This window comes from Thermobia domestica, chromosome 14, assembly GCF_964235325.1.
Source record: "Thermobia domestica chromosome 14, izTheDome1.hap1.1, whole genome shotgun sequence".
NCBI classification, from domain to species: domain Eukaryota; kingdom Metazoa; phylum Arthropoda; class Insecta; order Zygentoma; family Lepismatidae; genus Thermobia; species Thermobia domestica.
In genome coordinates, this window is record NC_137467.1 from 111,030,734 (window position 1) to 111,051,031 (window position 20,298).

At 34.8% G+C, this 20,298-nt stretch overlaps 2 protein-coding genes and 1 pseudogene across 6 annotated transcripts in view; 2 read left to right on the plus strand and 1 right to left on the minus strand.

The window, feature by feature from the left end:
- aop (ETS variant transcription factor anterior open) overlaps positions 1-20,298 on the minus strand; it is a 438,519-nt gene that overhangs the window by 80,508 nt on the left and 337,713 nt on the right. The gene's annotated exons all lie outside the window — the stretch shown is intronic.
- Positions 1-20,298, plus strand: part of LOC145670288 (uncharacterized) — a 119,809-nt gene that overhangs the window by 9,622 nt on the left and 89,889 nt on the right. The window lies entirely within an intron of this gene.
- LOC145670630 (uridine-cytidine kinase-like 1 pseudogene) lies at positions 2,215-3,714 on the plus strand (annotated as a pseudogene).

A 20,298-nucleotide genomic window follows, 5' to 3' on the forward strand; every position in this document is an offset into this window, starting at 1 on the left:
GTGTCAGATTTTCTGACTAAATTACCGAGACACCCTATGAAAATTTACAGTATAGTGATAGTTATTGACTTGTTTTTTGCTCAAATATCAGAATTAACTACTCGTAAACGGGTCAACACTCATCAAGAGTGAGTAACAGAGTATATATTTCCTATTAGTCAGTGTTCGAAGTGGAAAAAATCCAGAGGCGGTATGTTTTATTACGATTTTGACTCGACATACCGGCTACCTAAGTGTTGAAATGCAGTGAGGGTATGTCGTCTCAAAGATTGCATTTCTAGGTACATAATTACTGAAAACAATTGAGAGCTTCTCTGTAGTAGCGCAGGGGGAGGGCGTGGACTTTGATCCCCTCCAACTTTCTGAAAAAATCCCCTTATGTTTTATTATAGAGAATTATACACGAAAATTCCCCAAAACCGAATGAGGATATTAATAATTTCTTGCGGAAAAACTCCCGGTCCCCGACCAAACACCCGGAAGATCCGCTCCCACAGCAGACAATCCCTAAATCCGCCCATGCTCAAAACATGGTGTTTATATGCATTAAGGCAAGAAGACACACACACACATACATACACAACAAAGAAACAATTCAATATGGTACATCAAAATATAAACTAGGTGAACTTGTTTGAAGACTCTTTATTTTAAAAACAATAGGTATTATAAAAAAATATCGGTGTTGTCAACTTAGAAACTATTTCTACACCTTTTAGGTGCAAAGTTATTCGTCAATTACTGCGTATAAAAATGGATTTATTAAGGGTCTTCACTACAGCGAAATTAAACTAGCTCTAATTTTAGAGTTTTTATGTAATATCTTCCAAACAAATAAAAATATTAGAAAAGCAGAAACGTAGTGAATTTTTTAGCAGTTTCAAAATACTATTTTGCATGTGATACTGTGATCATAACTCATCTGTCTGCTGTGCTTGGGGTCCCGGGTTCGATCCCAGCCCCCGCCAAGTGAACTTTGTGGTGGACAAACACCGTGTGCGTGGGTTTTCTCGTGGTTCTCCCGTTTCCCCCCACTTTCTTCATTCCACCATTTCATTCATTACTCATCAACACCGTCTCCTTTAGCCTAACCGGCATAACCGTGGGACGTAAAACTCAAAGATTTCATTTCATTTTCATCTATCTGCTTTCAATTTGCAAGTGTAAATAGATTTAGCTTTTTTTTTTGTGCAGGTTCTGTAAATAGCGGAATACCAAAAGCAAATAGGTGAATTGTGGAAAAGGTATCACATGCAAAATCGTATTGTCTAGTTCACTACGTTTCTGCTTACGAATATTTCTACGAATATTTTTATTTGTTTTGAAGATATTACAGAAAAACTCTAAAATTAGCGGTAGTTTTATTTCGCTGTAGTGAAGACTTTTAAAGGTATTTAGTATCTACTTTCCAGTGACGGTATATTTTAATCATTGTAAAAGAAGAGACGGTATGTCTTCATCACTGAAAAAACAGGCGGTATGGCATACCACCGCATACCGTCTCACTTCGACCACTGCTATTAGTTGAATATCGATGACTAATAAATTAGGATTTTTTTAAAATATTGTGATTTTAACTTACGTCCTCGAAAAAACTGGACATCTGAAATACAAGAATTTTTGGGAAGGAAAGCTTCCTGCCAGTCTAACGGCTAGAGCGTGTGTCTTTGGTGGACGTGGTCTCGGGTTCAATTCCCGGTGATAGAGCACAAATATTAATTTCACAATCGCTCACTTTCATTAATCACTTGTCTCTTTTAGCCTAAAAGGCATAATCATAGAACGGTAAACTAAAAAAAAAGTTAATTTATTTTCAATTTTGTATCTGAAGTTTTGTAAATTGTGAGACTAGGACTAAGGCGCGCACCTATACTTTTAGCGCCTTTCCATTATGCCATTCGCTTGTCTTTTCTTCCTCAACCCTTGCACAAATATCCTTCCTTGGCATGTTTAGCGAAATGGCAATTCAGTTACAGAATAAATGTATATAAAGCATCAAAAGATTTACTTGGCCAAAATAGGTAGAATTTTGCAGCCATATTTTGTATGCTGGGCTGTTCTTAACCTACGAAAAGATTAAATCCGCCTTCATTATGCAAATACCAGAATAAATACTCTAAAATGAATCTATCCATATGGAGTAATCCAATGAGGGTTGCTTCACAATTTTAATTTTCTTTAAAAATATACGTAAACTTTTTTTTTTTTTTTTTTTTTATCTATCTTCATTCCAGCCAGTTTGTAAGTAGCGGTCATTTTTGTTGAGCACTGTGTTTGTCAATAAGTAGCTTTGCATACGTTAGTGTAAATTTGTATATGACCGGTTCGCAAAAGTCTCCACGGCCGAGACATCAGAGGACAACGTCCCATTCAACGCAATCAGCAACGAAAACAGCACCTGAATCTATACTTCACGGCCATTCACGAACAATTTGTACTGCAGGACGACCACCATGGTATGATTCTGCAGGAGAGCACGTGGAACCTTATGTTATAGGTATTTGCGGTGGAAGTGCGTCGGGAAAGACAACTGTCGCGGCCAAAATAATAGAAGCTTTAGATATGCCGTGGGTTACATTACTTAGTATGGACTCGTTCTACAAGGTATTGAATTAGAAACAGTATGAGCTGGCCGCCAGAAAGGAATATAATTTTGACCATCCAGATGCTTTTGATTTTAAACTACTTACGAAGACACTTCAACGATTAAAAAATGGTAAGAAAGTTGAAGTTCCTATTTATAATTTTGTGACATATGCACGTGAGAACAGAACGAAGACAGTGTATGGTGCAAATGTAATTATATTTGAAGGTATTCTAACTTTTTATCATCCAGAAATACTAAAAATTTTGGATATGAAAATATTTGTTGATACTGATTCTGATATAAGACTTGCCTGACGGTTGAGAAGGGACATTTCTCAGCACGGGCGTGATTTAGAAGGGTCCTAAAGCAATACAATAAGTTTGTGAAGCCTGCTTCTGATTATTACATCGCCCCTTCTATGGGTTCACGCTGATATTATTGTGCCACGTGGAGGAGAAAATGAGGTGTCCATTTAGCTGAATGTACATCATGTTCACACGCAATTGCAGCTTCGAGGATTCAAGTTGCGGGAAGAACTTGCACATTCCTACAGCGGCCAGCCATTACCAAGCTCTATATTCGTGTTACCTTCAACTCCTCAGATCAAAGGATTACATACGTTTATTACGAATAAAGATACACCTCGTAATGAATTCATATTCTATTCTAAACGTTTGATTAGGTTAGTGATTGAGTATAATTTATCACTGCTACCCTTCAAGGACACAGTAATAGAAACGCAACAAGGTATGCTATATCATGGAAAACGAAGCACGGATAAAATGTGTGGTGTTTTAATTTTTCGAGCAGGAGAGACAATGAAACAAGCATTATGTGATGTATGCAAGGACATAAGGATCGGTAAAATATTGATCAATTTTTACCAGGGCCAGAGTTGTATATCCTTAAGGCTCCCGAAAGATATTAACCTTCATCCGCTCGCGCCCGCGACATACTGGCCGTCATTTTTAGTTTTTGTGTACCCATCTTCCCAGAGTGATAAGATTATGGCTGGAGGGGTGTATATTCTTTATTTACACTCCCGCTCTCTAGATTCTGTACGGCTGCAGTTTAACCACTGCCTACTTCCGACTAAGTATAATCTCAAAGTTGGTAGTGAAGGGTAGACGGCCAATCTACCGTACGTGCGAGCGAAAACGTGATTATTATTATTATTATTATTATTATTTATTTATTTATTTTTCTTGCGCAACTACATAAAAATGTAAGTAAAAGTTTCATTATTTTTCATTGGCTATTTCATTTCTAACTGTCCTAACATCAAAAATAATACAAGAAGAAAGTATCTATACGAGTTAGCATTAGAGCTAATGACTGAAAACTGCAAGCTCGTTCCAAAATCTCAACTTTGCCAAAGGATTTGCTGGTGTTCTTAGCACACTACAGAGAGCAAACTACCGATGACCAAATGTCCAACCAATCCTAGGGTGACCAGGCATACTCTTTTTAAGAGTATTATACTCTTTTCGAGGTTCATATACTCTATACTCTTTTTTCTTCCCAAAAATATCGAATTATACTCTTTTGTGGTATTTCCAATTTCATTTAACGTTTAATGCATTTTCCCATTGAAAATCGCACCTTTTTCCTGTAAAAACTTGGACGTTGACAACACTGTTTAGTACTTCGTAATATAGACCCGCTGCGCTGTGCTGCGTTTCTCGTCCTCGTTGCATTGTAGGGTTGCCAGATTTTCTTTTTGCAAAAGAAAAAAATAATAATATAACTAAACTGGTTTCATTAGTTAGTACTAAAACTATAGTAAAGACGGCAAAATTAAAGTGATAGATTTATCCAAACTTTCAACGTTTTAATTATTAAATTGTTAATTAAATTGATTGAGTACCTGGAATGATTTATATTTTCGGAATTTATATCTAGTATTCCTACAGTTCATGGCACGGGGTTTTGTTTTCCCTTCAAAGTGAGTCAGTTCTTGGTAGTGGGAATCGCGCAGTGATTATTATTCTAATTAACGTGCGTATGTACACTCAATCAATTGTATTATACGAGGATTGAAGGGATTTATTCTATTAACAATGTCGCAAGGAAAATGTCAGTATAATCAAGCGTTTGAAATAAGCTATTCTTGCATTAAAAGGGCCCGCACTAACGATGTTTACGAAGCATGGTGCAGGGTATGTAAGAAGGAGTTCTCTATAAAAAAATAAATAAATAAATAAAAAATAAAAAAAAGGGAAATATGATATAGAAAAAATAAAGGGAAATATGATATAGAACAACATATAAAATCTAAGTCGCACACTGAATGCTCATCAACTTCCGAAGCAGGTAAGTTGGATAGTTTTTTCACCACAGAATCTTCAGAAGAGCTAGATTTAATTCGACTAGAACTTGTGTTCATACCATAATGTTAAATATAACCACTCTTTTAGAAGCATGGACTGCACTAGCAGACTTTTGAAATCAACAGTGAATAAAAAATTTGCATGTGCAAGATCGAAAACGGAGGCTTTGTTAACAAATGTGGTGGGAGTGTGGTCAGAAAATATTTTAAGTAATAGTGTTAAAAAGGCTCCTTTCGTTGTTGATGCTTGTGATGCTTTGAATCGTAAAGCAACCAAACTCATGCCTGTTTTAGTGCGGTACTGTGAAGTCGATACTGATACTAATGTTAAAACATGTCTTCTAATAATTCATAGCATATCAAATGAAACCTCGGAAACTGTGTCGAACGTATTAATGGGTACATTACATCAGTTTTGTTTCGAAAATAAGGTCATCGGTTTTGTAGCTGATAATGCACCAGCAAATTTTGGAAGCATAAAAATAAAACAGGAAACGTGCATAGCGAACTAGAATGCAGATTGAAGAAAAATGTTTTGTGTATCGGGTGTGGAGCTCATATCCTTCACAATGGAATTTATGTGGCGTGTTCGAGAGTAATACCGATCGATGTTGAGAATTTGGTTTTTAAAATATACAAGCATTTCAGTACTTTTACTGTAAGGACAGAAAATTTGAAAAACTTTTGTGAGTTAATTGGCTGTCATTATGAGGGTGTTTTGTATCACTCAAAGACGAGATTCTTGCCTCTTCCGTGTTTAGAAAAAAAAAATTATACGTCAGTATGAACCACTTAAGGGGTACTTTTGAGTGATGAAAGCGCTCCAATAGCCATAGTCAATTTCTTTCGAGACGAAACAACTGAGTTGTGGCTGTATTTCCTGCATGCTCAGCTAATCTTGTTCACTGAAACAATTACAAAAATTGAGAGGGAGGATATAACAGCGACTGAAGTTTCTGTTGAATATTTTGAACTTCTGAGGAAATACAAAGATAGAATTGAACAAAACTTTTTTTCCGTTTTCTGCTAGAAATTTACTTATGAAACTTGTAAAAGAAGGGAATATAAAAGAGGAATAAACCTACTCAGTGTCAAGAAGGTTTTCCTTTGAAGTGATAACATACAGTACTTAGAAATGTGGTCACAACGTTTTTTGCGGAGAAGTAAACAAGATGAAACATTTACTACTTGACACATCAGTTGCCTATGAAGAATTTCAGGAGTCCTTTGCATATTTCTATGAGCAGGTAAAACATGTAGACAGTTCGTTGGAATTCAGTGATAATGATATTTTTGATAGTTACTGTGCAATATCCAGATGCGTTAAAGAATACCTTGAACAATGGGGAGAGAAAAGAGAGATACAATGATGGGCAAATGGAAAATAGTGTACAAAGATTTAGTGCGGGCTGGGTCAAATTTAAAAGTGATTGTGCCACTCGTGCAATTCTTGTTTACCGGGCACTAATGTTGATTGTGAGAGGGTCTTCAATGCTATTAACACTTACCGGAGCGAGGAAAAAGTCAACTCACAGTGTCGACTCTGGAACAAGTGATGAAAGTGAAGATTAATGTAAGCATGACCTGTGAAGAGTTCAGACTGGCAATAAACGATGACATTAACCTACTCAAGAAAGCAAGATCGTCGCAGAAGTATGAATGATGGTGAGTAAAACTGTTTTAAGTATTTAACTCATTTGCATGCGCATTCGATAAAATACTGTAATTCATCTTGTCTTCATACTTACTGTCAACTTTTTTGGGGGGATATACTCTTTTGGATTTAAAAAAATCTGGTCACCCTAACCAATTCGAAGAGGTATTTGCTTCACCTACGGGTCAAGGAGAAGAAGAAGAAGAAGAAAAAAAACAGAACTCGCCTTGAATGTAAAGATTGTGGAAAAACACGAGCGAGGAACACTCAATAATTACTACTACTTGCAATAAATGCCAGCAATCTCACAACGAGGACAGTGACATGGATGTTGATTAGGTTAGGTTGTTTCGTGTATTATTTACTGTGTGTTCATTCATATTTTGCAGTGTTGTAATTTAAGGTAAATATATTTTTCGCTCAACAATGATTTTTTTTAATGTACAAAACCTAATTACTTCAAAACATTCACTTTGCATCATGAAGAATGTTGGAAAACGTGAATAATTGATGACGGCAGAACTGCCGTCGGCGCGAGTGGATAAAGGTTAAGGACTGGGCTATTCAAAAACATTGTAGCAAACACTATTTTCTTAATCACTTTGTCTTCTTTAATTTTGAGTCTTAGCATGAAAGGCCCTAATAAACAGGGCCGGCTCTACCATATGTGCAACAAGTGAATTTGCACGTGGCGGAAAGTTTCGAGAGACAGCAAAATCTGCATAACTATATTACAGAAGTATTTAAAATAAATATCTCTTGTTGGAAACAGACTTCATGATGATCGTAGTTAAATTTGACTAAGCTGACCTTCTATTTGAATATTACATTCATAAATCATGTTTAGGTCGCATTAGTTTAAGATAACATAGACAGTGCTAAAGCAATTGGTCAAACAAATCCCAGCATGAATTGCTTGATTGTTGTCAAATACAAGAACTCAATTCTCGAACAGTAGCAAACACCTGTTTCATTTACTTAGTTATCAGTTTTGATATGAAAACTAGTCTTGTCTTTGCCACAAAAAACTTCCTTATTATTGAAGGTGGTAACAAGTTTTTTCCTTAATTTTTAACAGATGCGGACGAAAAATCAAGAAATAAAAGAGCTAGTTGCACTGCAAAGTGATGTATTGAGATTGAAGCTCGATATTAAATTCTATGAAAAGAACTAACATTTTCCCTTGCAGGTGTGTTTACTTTATCTTTCACTAACATAACAGATTATTACTTAAAGAAAGAAAACAGACACAACGAGATTTTATTTGATGTGTTTAGACCTTTCTGAGTGCGAGCGCTATTCCCCCTACTTTGTTCATGATGGGGTAACATACTTAAAATCTTGGCTTTTAAGATTTGTTTCGTCTAGAGAAAAGGAGGAATGGCAAATTCCCTAGGGACGGCCCTGCTAATAGGTGACAATTACATCTTAAGTTTAGTATTGGAATTCAACAAATTCTACTTTTGAGAACTGAGATTTGTATCGAAAGGGTGAAATATCAAAATTTATTTTTTTTATTTGTAATTTCAAATGGTACTATAGTAACAACACTGCTACAAATTTCCTACATGGTGTTTTTAAAATTTCAAATTTTGTAATTTTTGCAATGTTTGATATACAAGACCGTTGCTGTGACGGAATAAACGGATATTATATAATATTAAAGAGAAAGCTATAACGAAACTTTAACTTGTGACGGTGTTCAAGTCCTAGTTCGTGGGCGGATTTTGTAATGCTGGGGGAATCAACTTTATGAAAAGATAAATTTGATTTCCAGTCTTGGTTCTGAAATTATTTGAATAATTTCATTAAAATTGTGTTCAGGTTCGCCAAATACTATTTATGAACATGCAAATTGCTTTTGCATATTTATTCTCCACCTTGGCAAGTGATAACATGCCTAATGAACAGTATGTTGAATTTACATGCGTTGATCCATGAAAGACTGATTTACACCGCACGAGGCTCGATTTTTATAATCCTATTTTTCCCATACGGTACTCCAGAGTGCTAGGAAAATAGGTGCGTAGCTAATTAGAACATATTTCAAAAGAGTCACGTGCTGCATAGCTGAAATAAAATTACTATTGTGGTTTTAATGGGAAACAGCTGTACTGGCCGTCACTTCGATAAGCAAATAAAATTGTTGCATAAATTAATTTAGTTATCAGACTAAAAGAATTTATGTGAATGTAGAATGGAAAATTTACTATAAATACTATTAACTGTACCGGTATCTGTGAGGATCAGCTCAGCTAGGTTCCCAATTGTTTCGAAATAATATAAGAAAATTCTCTAATTGGCCTAGAATAGGATGGGAAATCTGAATCGTTTTAGTAATGACAATTTAACAAAATTTAGGTAAGAGTAATAAATTTTCATTAATCCAAACTTGCAATAAAATTTAAATTGAACAACAATAAAAAAAATGAAATGACATAGTTACTTTAAGTTGAAATGAATTGTGAAACAAATGTCACTAAAATAAAATTTAAAAAAAATGAAAATACGAAAGACGTTGACTGGTGAATCTGAAGGATTCGTATTTTTTTTTTATGTTGTTTAAAATATAAATCTTAGGCAATACTTTCAAATAACAATGATTTGAATTTAATGAGAATACTATATAATTGCTTATTATATGAATTACAAACAATATTTTCTATCTTCCAATTTTTAAAGATGAATATTCTAGATATTCCAAAAAAAAAAAAAAAAAATTAAATCTACATGGTATCATTGTTTCGTCTTTCTGATATAACCCTTTGTGTGTAATTTATTTAATCCAGAAGACAATATTTTATTCATCAACCACAGAAGGAAATTGGCGAAGATGGGAAAATTAGATGATTTTGAATGCTAGCAAGACATGACTATTATTTAGATTAACTACAGATGAAAAGATAGTGAAAGCTTTGATTTGAGCAGTGCACTGATTTGACTTTAACTGTCTACTTTAACTTGAAAATTCTCAACACATGTGTATAGATCTAAGATAATAATAACATCAAATAATAATAAAAAATACGTTGTAATATAAAAACAAACAATCATATATACTTGGACACACATACTAGATAATCATATGATATATACACAATGATTACTAGAACACATATATTTAGATATCAAAGTTTATACTTAACTTGGCCAATATTTATTTCTAAACGTCGGTACCTTATATTTGTTTATTTTACTTTGCGCAATATTTTATTTCATAATTATGAAGATCTGTCTGTGCGGCGTTTGCGCAGACAGATGTCTTTTTTTTTGTTTTTTAGTTTCTTATTTACGAGTTAGTTTTGTCCTAATGATACTTTTCTCTATTTACATGCTTAGGGCAAGAATTATACTCTGCGTCTTTAAATTTAGGTACACCCTGTCAATAGAAATAAAAATACTTATATCCAGCAAACAGATTACACTCATCTTTCTAACTGACAATTACGAGCTTTCTGGGTAATTGGTAATTGAAAAAAAAAATCTTATGTTAGAAACACATAACGTAAAGATCATTCACCCAGCTAATACTTGCATAGTAATGTTTTTCTGACACATTAATCTTGTCGTGCAATAACCTAACTTCTCACAAAATTTTCAACATATCTCTTTGAATGAGCAAACAGCACTAACATCTAGAATATAAGGAGATAATTCTCGGAATATAACACTAATTAGCTGTGTGAATAGTGAATGGTTAAAATGATAGAGTTAATCACAAATAAATTTTAAAATATCGTTTTCATTTCTAGTGGGTTTTATATATATATATATATATATATATATATATATATATATATATATATATAATAATAATAATAATGAAAGATAGCTGTTCATTCCGTCAAGGCCGGATTACTACGATTCAATTCTCGTCTCGATATATTGATGAATTTGGCCACGGTAAGGGGATGCGATCACCCACGGTAATGTGGCAACATTTTCCAAATTGAAAACTTAATATAAAGGTTTTGTCCTACCTTCCAGTAGATTCCCATGTTGAAGCTTAGTTCTCGATAGTATTCACCACTTTTATTCACCACTGGTCGACCACTTGCAAGACTCAAGTTCTTGGATTCATGTGACTGCAGCATCCCGTTCCATTCCCGAGACGTGTATGGTCACCCGCCGATCTCTCTCTCTCCTCCTTAGACCTTTGGCTCTCTGGATGTTTAGGACGTCATCATTGGATAGTATCATCCAAATTCCTCCTCATATCTAGGCGTCTCGGCGTCTCTTCATAAGTTGTCTCGGTCAAAGTGATTGCAGAAGTCCAATATTGGTGAATCCAACTGATAAACTGATTAACAAATGATGTATCTGTATATATGTTGGTCACAATTATCACAATTGGTCACAGTCACAAATCAAACTTTCGTTGCACTCCGTTATATATCGATATAAATGCAAAATAGCGTATGGTTGGGAGAACGTTCGGAATTTGATTAAACTTTATCAGTGTTTTTATGAGTGAACTCGTTGCGGCACCATTCGGTGTTTAGCACTTCGTTGTCTATCGTTGCTCAACAGGATAAAAATAATGAATAAAAATGTGTATGTGTTGTATGAGTTCTCTATACGTGTTGTCGGTGTCACTTCTCAAACTTAATTGGCCTTTCTTTGAATATCTTGCAACGGTCTTTCTATTTAATAAAACGTATATTCTCCCAATTCCAGTTTTAAAATTTTTAAATTTTCCGAAATAGGTTGTTGTTTGTGCGTTGTCTTTTCTTTCTTCCTAAAATGTTATAATGTGCTAATGGACTTCTAGCTTGCAATAGCGTTCCGGTGTGGTTCCTTTGGTTTTATCATGTGTTTGCGAATATACCTCTTTTCTACGAGAGTTATTGTGAAGATTCTCTTTCTAGACAAAGTGTCTAGCTTTACAATAGAACTTGAATGTGTCTCCTGGCTGTGGGTGGTCGTGGTGAATAAAGACTTTTAAAGACTTCCGTTACTCAGGTGTCTCATTTACCGCTGAAAGGCTGGATATCGTTGGAAAGCGAATAAATAAATACATGTTTTGAAGAAAATCAAATACAGATTCTTCATTTTAAAAGAAAAATTATATTTCAAAATAGGCATTAAAAATATAAGAATAAATGAATTTACTAATTAATTGGGTCGTAATAGCAACCCTGTCACAAACTTTGATATTTGACTGTGGACGAAGTAGGGAATTTCCAAAAATTTGCACGGAAAAACTTTATGCTACTCTCAACTATTTGTTTCTGGACTAAATACTTAACCAACTTAAATCATAGAAGGTATTGTTTTATTATTTCTATTTTAATGTTGAATGACTTACACCTTAGAATAAGATTGCAACATCCAACTAAAAAACTTAGTTTTTAAAATTAAGTAAAATTACGAATAAATATAAAGTAAAATATTAAAAAAAAAAAAAAACTAGGAAATCATTAATCAATATAGCTTTGAAAACATGAAACTGATTATTATAATTGAATTAAGAATAAGTGCAGTAGGTAGGACCATGTCTCTGTATGCTCATTTATTTTTCGGATGGAAATAGCAGCAATACAATAGGGTAGAAAAATTAAATATTTGAAACCACAAGACAGATTTTGACTAGAAACTGAGTGGAATTTTTCGCCTTTTGCACTGAGAAGAATGTCTGTGATGAAACAGAAGACACAACAAAACGTCAAGAAAGTAAAGCGAGCTTGCAAAGAACAGCAGATCAAATCCTCAGTGTAGAAATGATGTTCGATTTCTGCAAATATGTCATTCATAATATATTATCTATTTTCTCGTCTCACAAGAATAAATTGTTACTCATATCTTATCGATCTTAAAACCTGCGAAAGTACAACCTATTACTTAAAATAAATCAACGTAACGTGGTGGACAAACACTGTGCTCGTGAGTTTTCTCGGGGTTCTCCAGTTTCCTCCCACTTTCTTCATTCCACCATTTCACTCATCTCTCATCATCGCCGTTTCCTTTAGCCTAACCGGCATAACCGTGGGACGTAAAACTAAAGATTTCATTTCATTTTCAAATCAACGTAATGATGGACTACACATATCATTACGTTAATTTACACGAATTGGTGATTAGAATTTCAGTAACTTTATTCAAAGTTTGAGTTAACCCAATATTTTAATAACCTAAAAGCATCGGTTTGTAAGACGACCGATAAGCAAATTCATTAAAAAGCAGGAAAAAAAATTGCAACGTAAAAGTAGAAGCTACCGCACTAAACTTTCCCCGTTCCTATTTCTTAAATTAAATTAAGTTATGCTGCAGTTATTACCGAACAAAATTGTAAGGTGTTTTCAGAGAGTTTCGTCCGAAGAAAATTCACCCCAGAAGTAAACTACACCTTCTCGATTTTTCGAGGTATTATTTATGCCATTTATTAGGGTTATTAATGAAATATTTGTTCGTAAAATATATACAAAATTGCAGAAGTCGTATTTGAAGAACTGTGTGTTTTAAAAATTACCCTTAGAGTAGACTATCTCTTGTTAATATTTTCATGACAAGCGATTTTTGCATCCCTATAGGGTTATTAATGAAATATTTATTTGTGAAATTTGAAGAAAATCGCCTAATTAGTTCTGAGAACATCATCCGGAAAAATCTCACTCCCAAGAGTAAATTATTCCTTGTGGATTTTTGAGAAAAATAATGAGTTATGCCATATTATCAGGTTATTAGTGAAGCATTTAGATGTGTAAAGTGTGTGTGTCATCGTTAGGAAACAAAAAGCTGTTCATTAACATTGTATTTTTACATATACAGTACAAAAAATAGACTTATATAATAATTTCTTTTAATAAAATGAAAACTACTCATTATTGTTGGAAACGAATGACACACTATATCGCCACAAAACTTACCTTTTCTCGAAAAATTATATATATTAGAACTTATCCTCAAGTAGGTTATCTTGTTTACTCGATGTGATCTGTCGATTGTATATGCTTTATAATTGGACAGTATTTTGGTTCAACAGAAACTAATATTTCAGATTATGTTAGACTATATCTCATTAACCATACTGTGCTGTCGTCCTTCTAGTATCATAATGAAGAGGTTAGTGAAAGTCTGTTCTAGCAACAGTTTCACTCCAGTAAGTGGAATAGTTCTTGTAAAACATCAATTTTCAGGTTTACAAATGGATTTGTTTAGCTCCATTTTTCGGAAAGTACGCATGAGTTTTCCACTCATGCATATTATTTTGTTCAGTTCAATAAAAACATATCGAGTGATATATGTCTCGCCTTTGGATATTTCGTTTTCGTTAAATTCTAATAACATTGTACACTTTACGAAATAAACGACACCTGTCACTTTTAAGAAAAACTAGCTGAACCTGCGCTATTTACACAGCGCACAGTTCTAATATAAGCGTGAATCTCCTTCCAACTTTTCACTCTCTGTGCAAGTCCCTGTACAGACACAAGTAAAGGACAGAAAGATTTTTAAAGGCAGTAAATTACTATAGACAAACATATAAATGCAGTATTTTAATATATATTTGGTCTAGGAATTAATTCGTGCGGGTGGACAAGAGATGGCGCAACGACCGGAGCGTCCCACAGTTCCGTGTATCCACACATGTGTTGCAAACCCCTGTCATCGCGTATCGTTCGTAGTATAGGGCAGTGGATTAAAGCGTCAACAATACCAGTTTGTAGTTAAGTGAACATGGCGCAATTTGTGCCTGATAAAGTGTTTTTGCGGGGTGTCCTGCTGCATTACTTTAACATGCAGAAAAGTGCGACTGAAAGTCATCGTATTTTGGTGGAAGTGTATGGTGACCATGCTCTAGCTGAGCGAACGTGTCAGAAGTGGTTTGCACGGTTTAGAAGTGGTGATTTCGGCTTGGCAGACCAAGAGCGAGCTGGACAGCCAAAAAAATTTCAAGACGAAGAATTGACAGCATTGCTCGAGCAGGATTCGTGTCAAACGCAGGAACAACTTGCAGCAGCATTAGGCGTTGATCAAACAACAGTCTCCAAACGCTTGAAAGCCATGGGAATGATTCAAAAGATGTCACATTGGGTTCCACATGAATTGAAAGACAGAGACGTTGAAAGACGAAAAACCATTTGCGAATTGCTGCTTCAACGACAGAGCAAAAAGGGGTTTCTGCATCGAATTATTACGGGTGATGAGAAGTGGATCCATTACGAGAACCCTAAACGAAAAAAGGCCTGGGTGAAACCAGGTGAACCAGGTCCATCACAACCAAAACGAGATATTCACTGTGCAAAGGGTATGCTGTGCATATGGTGGGATATGAAAGGTGTGGTGTACTATGAGCTGCTGCAACCGGGTGAAACTATGAATGGAGAACGTTATCGACGACAATTAATGCGTTTGAAGCAAGCTCTGGCCAGAACACGACCAGAATGGGAGAACAGACATGATAAACTTATTGTTCAACATGATAACGCTCGCCCACATGTCGCAAAACCGGTCAAAACCTATTTAGAAAATGTCGGATCGGAAGTTTTACCCCACCCGCCGTATTCACCAGACGTTGCTCCTTCGGACTACTACTTGTTCGATTGCATGAACAACGATTTGATTGGACAGCGGTTTACTTCTTCAGAAGATATCGAAACATGGGTCTCTGACTGGATCGCTTCCAAGGATGAGGACTTCTTTCGCCACGGAATCCGTACATTGCCTGACAGATGGGCGAAAGTGGTGGCTAGCGATGGACAATATTTTTCTTAAGGTATTTATGTATTTTGTGTTTGTACTACAGCTTCAATGTGTGCGTACCAACCGCACGAATAAATTCCTATACCAAATAGAATGTTGGGCTGAGTTTGTGGTGAACTTGGATAAGTATTGATGATACCAAATGCAAATATATTTTTTTATAATTTCATATCCAAGTGCGCCTCATTCTGAGCCCACAAGCCTTCGAAGTTACTACCATGCAATATAGTCCAAGAGCCCAGACACATTTATTTAACCCAACGAGGCCAAAAGGTTTGAAAGTCGATTCTAATGTGAAAAAGTCTCAGGAATTCGAAAATGTAACTCTTACAACTGTAAACCAGTCATGATACGCGCTACAGGGTGTTTAAGAAGTAAAAGTGTTACAATTGTAAGATTTCTCCTCATATAATTTAAAAAATAATAACTTCATTATCGTTCAAGATAGAAACTTCTTTCTTGCTTTATTTCCGAGAATATACTCCAGATCTCAATCTCAATAGTAAAAACTTTTTTATATGGCCGCCATTTTAAAATATGGCGCCTGAAAACGGAAAAAAGTAATTTATGAACTACAATTCTTGTGTTTCAGTACTAATAACTACGAAACAAGTACGTTTTCGAAAACAAATTGAAGTAAATGTAATTAAGCATTTTAAGAGCTTGCAAATGACACATATATCATTGCTATATCTTTAAAAATAATTGAGCTAATTAATTTTATGTAGTGTTATGTGTATTTGTTTTTAAGTTAAATGTGAAAAGTTTTAGGAGATATATAGCAAGAGTCCATACACATTTATTTAACCTAAGGAGGCCAAAAGGTTTGAAAATCGAATATAATGCGAAAACGTCTTAGGAATTCAAAAATGTTACTCTTACAACTGCAAACCAGCCATAATTCGCGCTACAGGGTGTTTAAAAAGTTAAAATATTTTTTTTAAATGACGCTCTAAGAACATTTATTTAGCGCAAACTGTTACTTGAAACTTTGAAAGTAATTCCTAATAGAGTCATGTTTCAAAATAATAATAATATTATTTTTACACAATATTTAACTTTTTGTGTTATACAGGGTGGTTCCAAAGATGCATCGTAAAAAGGTGGTACTGTACTTTAGTGAACTAAGAAATCTAATGTATACTCCCACAATGCGAAAAATATTTTTAAGATGTATCAAATTTCAAACCTTTGGCTCATGTGGATGAAACTAATTTGTTTAGGTGTACAGTTTACTTAGCGCAATCATTTGTACAACAAGGTAGTAAGAAGAATTTTCATTGTTTCATTTCAGGTCCTGACATAAAGTCTGTACAATGAATGAAAATCCTTCACAAACTCTCTCCTGTGTGATTCATATTCATGAACAGGTTACAACTGAACCTATTACTCGATTTGACGAGAGAACGTGGATTAAGGTTAAAGAAGCAGCAAATCGTCGACATAAGTGTTTCAGAACAACGAAATATGCAGATGCGATAAAATCGTTATTGGTCGCTAGTGAGGCAAGTGATGTTTGTGGTTACCATCTTTCATGCTACAAAAACTTCACTGCAGTCGGAAAAGAAAAAATGTTACTAAGGAAGAGCAACCTTCAACATCAAATAATTTACGTTCTCAAGGTCATGACATCCAAACTTCAAGTACGGGAGTTTTTAAACAGGTTTGTGTGTTTTTCAAAACAGTACAGAAAAGAAGCAAGGGCAAACTCGAGCTACTGGGAATCTGTGAGGATTTTAATGTCGAAAAACGCATTAAAACAGCCATTAAAGTGTTGCAAGATAACGTTCTAGACACACAACTAACACATGTTGATTTTGTAGCCAAAGAAGTACCGTACCGTATCATCATAGTTGCAGAAAACAGTATTTAAACAAAGCAGAGAGAGTAGTAACAAAGCAATCTCCCAAGAAACATTTTCAAGACGAGTTCATGAAAAAGCCTTTCTTCAGTTGTCTGAATACATACAAAGTGAACTTATAGATGGAAAACGAGCAGAATTTTTCACATCGCTTCATACTCGTTATATGCTATTGGGTGCTTCAGAAGATGCATCTGACATCGAAAGTTATACAACTCAAAAGCTTGAATGTAAATTACTGAATCGATTCAAAGATATATTATCACCAACAAAACTATCAAACAAATATGGAAAAATCTTATATCCAATCCCTTTAGAGCAAGAAGAAGCCATAAAGCAAGCTCTTGGTGATGCAGATTCGTCAAAGTGGAAAGTAGTGGAAGCAGCAAGAATACTTCGTACTGAAATCCTTAAATTAAGGTCATCAGGATGCGATCTAACATCACCAGTAACTGCAGAGTCTATTGTAGAAGGTACAGCTAAACCCCCAGAAATTCTACTCCAATTCTTCAGAACACTGTATACTGGAAGAGCGACTGGAACTGAGGAATATGAACATGTAGAGAGATTTGTACGATCATCTTCTGCAGATACCCTATTTGCAACTACCAGAGGTCATATTAAGCCATCTAAGCATCTGTGTCTAGGATTGGGTCTTAAAAGTATGACTGGAAGCAGAAAGATCATTGATATGTTAAACAGATTTGGTCATTGTGTTAGCTATCACATCGTCGAGTCCTTGGAAACTGAAATGGGGTTCGCCATATCTGAAAAAAATTCTCTACTGCTAGATGGCCTTCAAGCAGAAAACAATCTATCCACCTGTTTAGCATGGGATAATTTTGATGAGAATTCTGAGACACTCTCTGGAAAAGGAATATTACATGATACAACAGGGATTTGCTATCAAAATATTTCAGTCAAACCTGAAGAATCGGAACATACTAGTAGAGAGCACCGACAAAAGATAACCCGACTCAGGAGAACATATACAGCAGAAGAAAAAGATCTCGAGCCTTACAGGGAGAAGCCTAAAATAACTGCATTCAATTATACAACAAAAAGCATGATTGATTCAATTGTTTCAACTTGGGTATAAGAAGGACGCTCTTTGGATGATGTTATTTGATTTTTTTCAACAACACCTATGTGGATAGGTTGGAATTCCAGTTACTCTAGAGACAATCTTCCTAGACAGGCAATTGGATATATGGAAAATATAACGGAACCTCCAACCAGATGAGATGTGGTTGCAGAAACTTTGAAGATAGCCCAGAGAGTTGCCAATGAATGTGGTCAAGAATATGCTGTTGTCAGATACGCTGCGCTCGTCAGACGCAGATGTTTGTATCCTGCTGTTGTTTCATCAAAAACATCTTGAAGGTTACATTTGGTTAGATGCGGGAAACAGCAGTAACAACACAAGAAGGTACATAGATATCAGTGCCATTGTCAACATACTTGGACCTGATCTTTGTAATGCTCTTCCATCATTCCATTCTTTTACAGGATGCGACTATACTGCATCTTTTATGAGAAAAGGTAAAATTCTGCCCATGCGCATCCTGAAAGCTTCAAACTGTTTTAAGCAAACTTTCGCCACTATAGGAAATTCGCAGGACATCAGTGATGACATTATCAGACATTTAGAACATTTTGTATGCTCCATGTATTCATTACCTAAGTGTACTTCTGTTAACAAAGCACGATTCGATTTATTTGTAAGAAAGTATGGTCCTGACAAAGGTAAAAACCCTCTTGGTAACACAAAAGGAGTTGATCAGAGTTCTATCCCACCATCACTACCAGTCTTAATGCAAAAAATAAAAAAGAGCAAATTATGTTACAAGTTTATGGAAAAATGCCAACATCCAGAACCCTGTTCTCTTTAGGCCTGAAGACAATGGTTGGTGTATAATTGAAGGAAATTATGAATTTGTGTGGTTTGAGAGCGAACAAATTCCTCAAAACATATTACACCAGTTTTCAGCAGAACATGATGATTGTGACTATGATACAGACCAAGAAGTTCAGAGTGGATCTTCCAGTGAGGAAGATATTAAAAGTGAAACTGATGAAAATTAAAAAAAAAAAAAAAAAAAAAATTACAAGTCTGTCAATTGCTGTAACACATATCTGTCAACAGTTTCAATATGTATACTCTTGTATGATCCTACAGTTAATTTCGGTATTTATCAGAATTTGTATTAAAATGGCCAGTTTCGAACCATCCTGTATAACACAAAAAAGTTAAATATTGTGTAAAAATAATATTATCATTTTGAAACATGACTCTATTAGGAATTACTTTTACAGTTTCTAGTAACAGTTTGCGCTAAATAAATGTTCTTAGAGCGTCATTTAAAAAAAATATTTTAACTTTTTAAACACCCTGTAGCGCGAATTATGGCTGGTTTACAGTTGTAAGAATAACATTTTTGAATTCCTAAGACGTTTTCACATTATATTCGATTTTCAAACCTTTTGGCCTCCTTAGGTTAAATAAATGTGTATGGACTCTTGCTATATATCTCCTAAAACTTTTCACATTTAACTTAAAAACAAATACACGTAACACTACATAAAATTAATTAGCTCAATTATTTTTAAAGATATAGCAATGATATATGTGTCATTTGCAAGCTCTTAAAATGCTTAATTACATTTACTTCAATTTGTTTTCGAAAACGTACTTGTTTCGTAGTTATTAGTACTGAAACACAAGAATTGTAGTTCATAAATTACTTTTTTCCGTTTTCAGGCGCCATATTTTAAAATGGCGGCCATATAAAAAAGTTTTTACTATTGAGATTGAGATCTGGAGTATATTCTCGGAAATAAAGCAAGAAAGAAGTTTCTATCTTGAACGATAATGAAGTTATTATTTTTTAAATTATATGAGGAGAAATCTTACAATTGTAACACTTTTACTTCTTAAACACCCTGTAGCGCGTATCATGACTGGTTTACAGTTGTAAGAGTTACATTTTCGAATTCCTGAGACTTTTTCACATTAGAATCGACTTTCAAACCTTTTGGCCTCGTTGGGTTAAATAAATGTGTCTGGGCTCTTGCTCTAATAGGTTATGTCATTCAGATTAAAGCAAAGCACCTGAAATGTCCATCCACCCGCTATACCTAGCTACTCTACTGGTTGCCTTTCA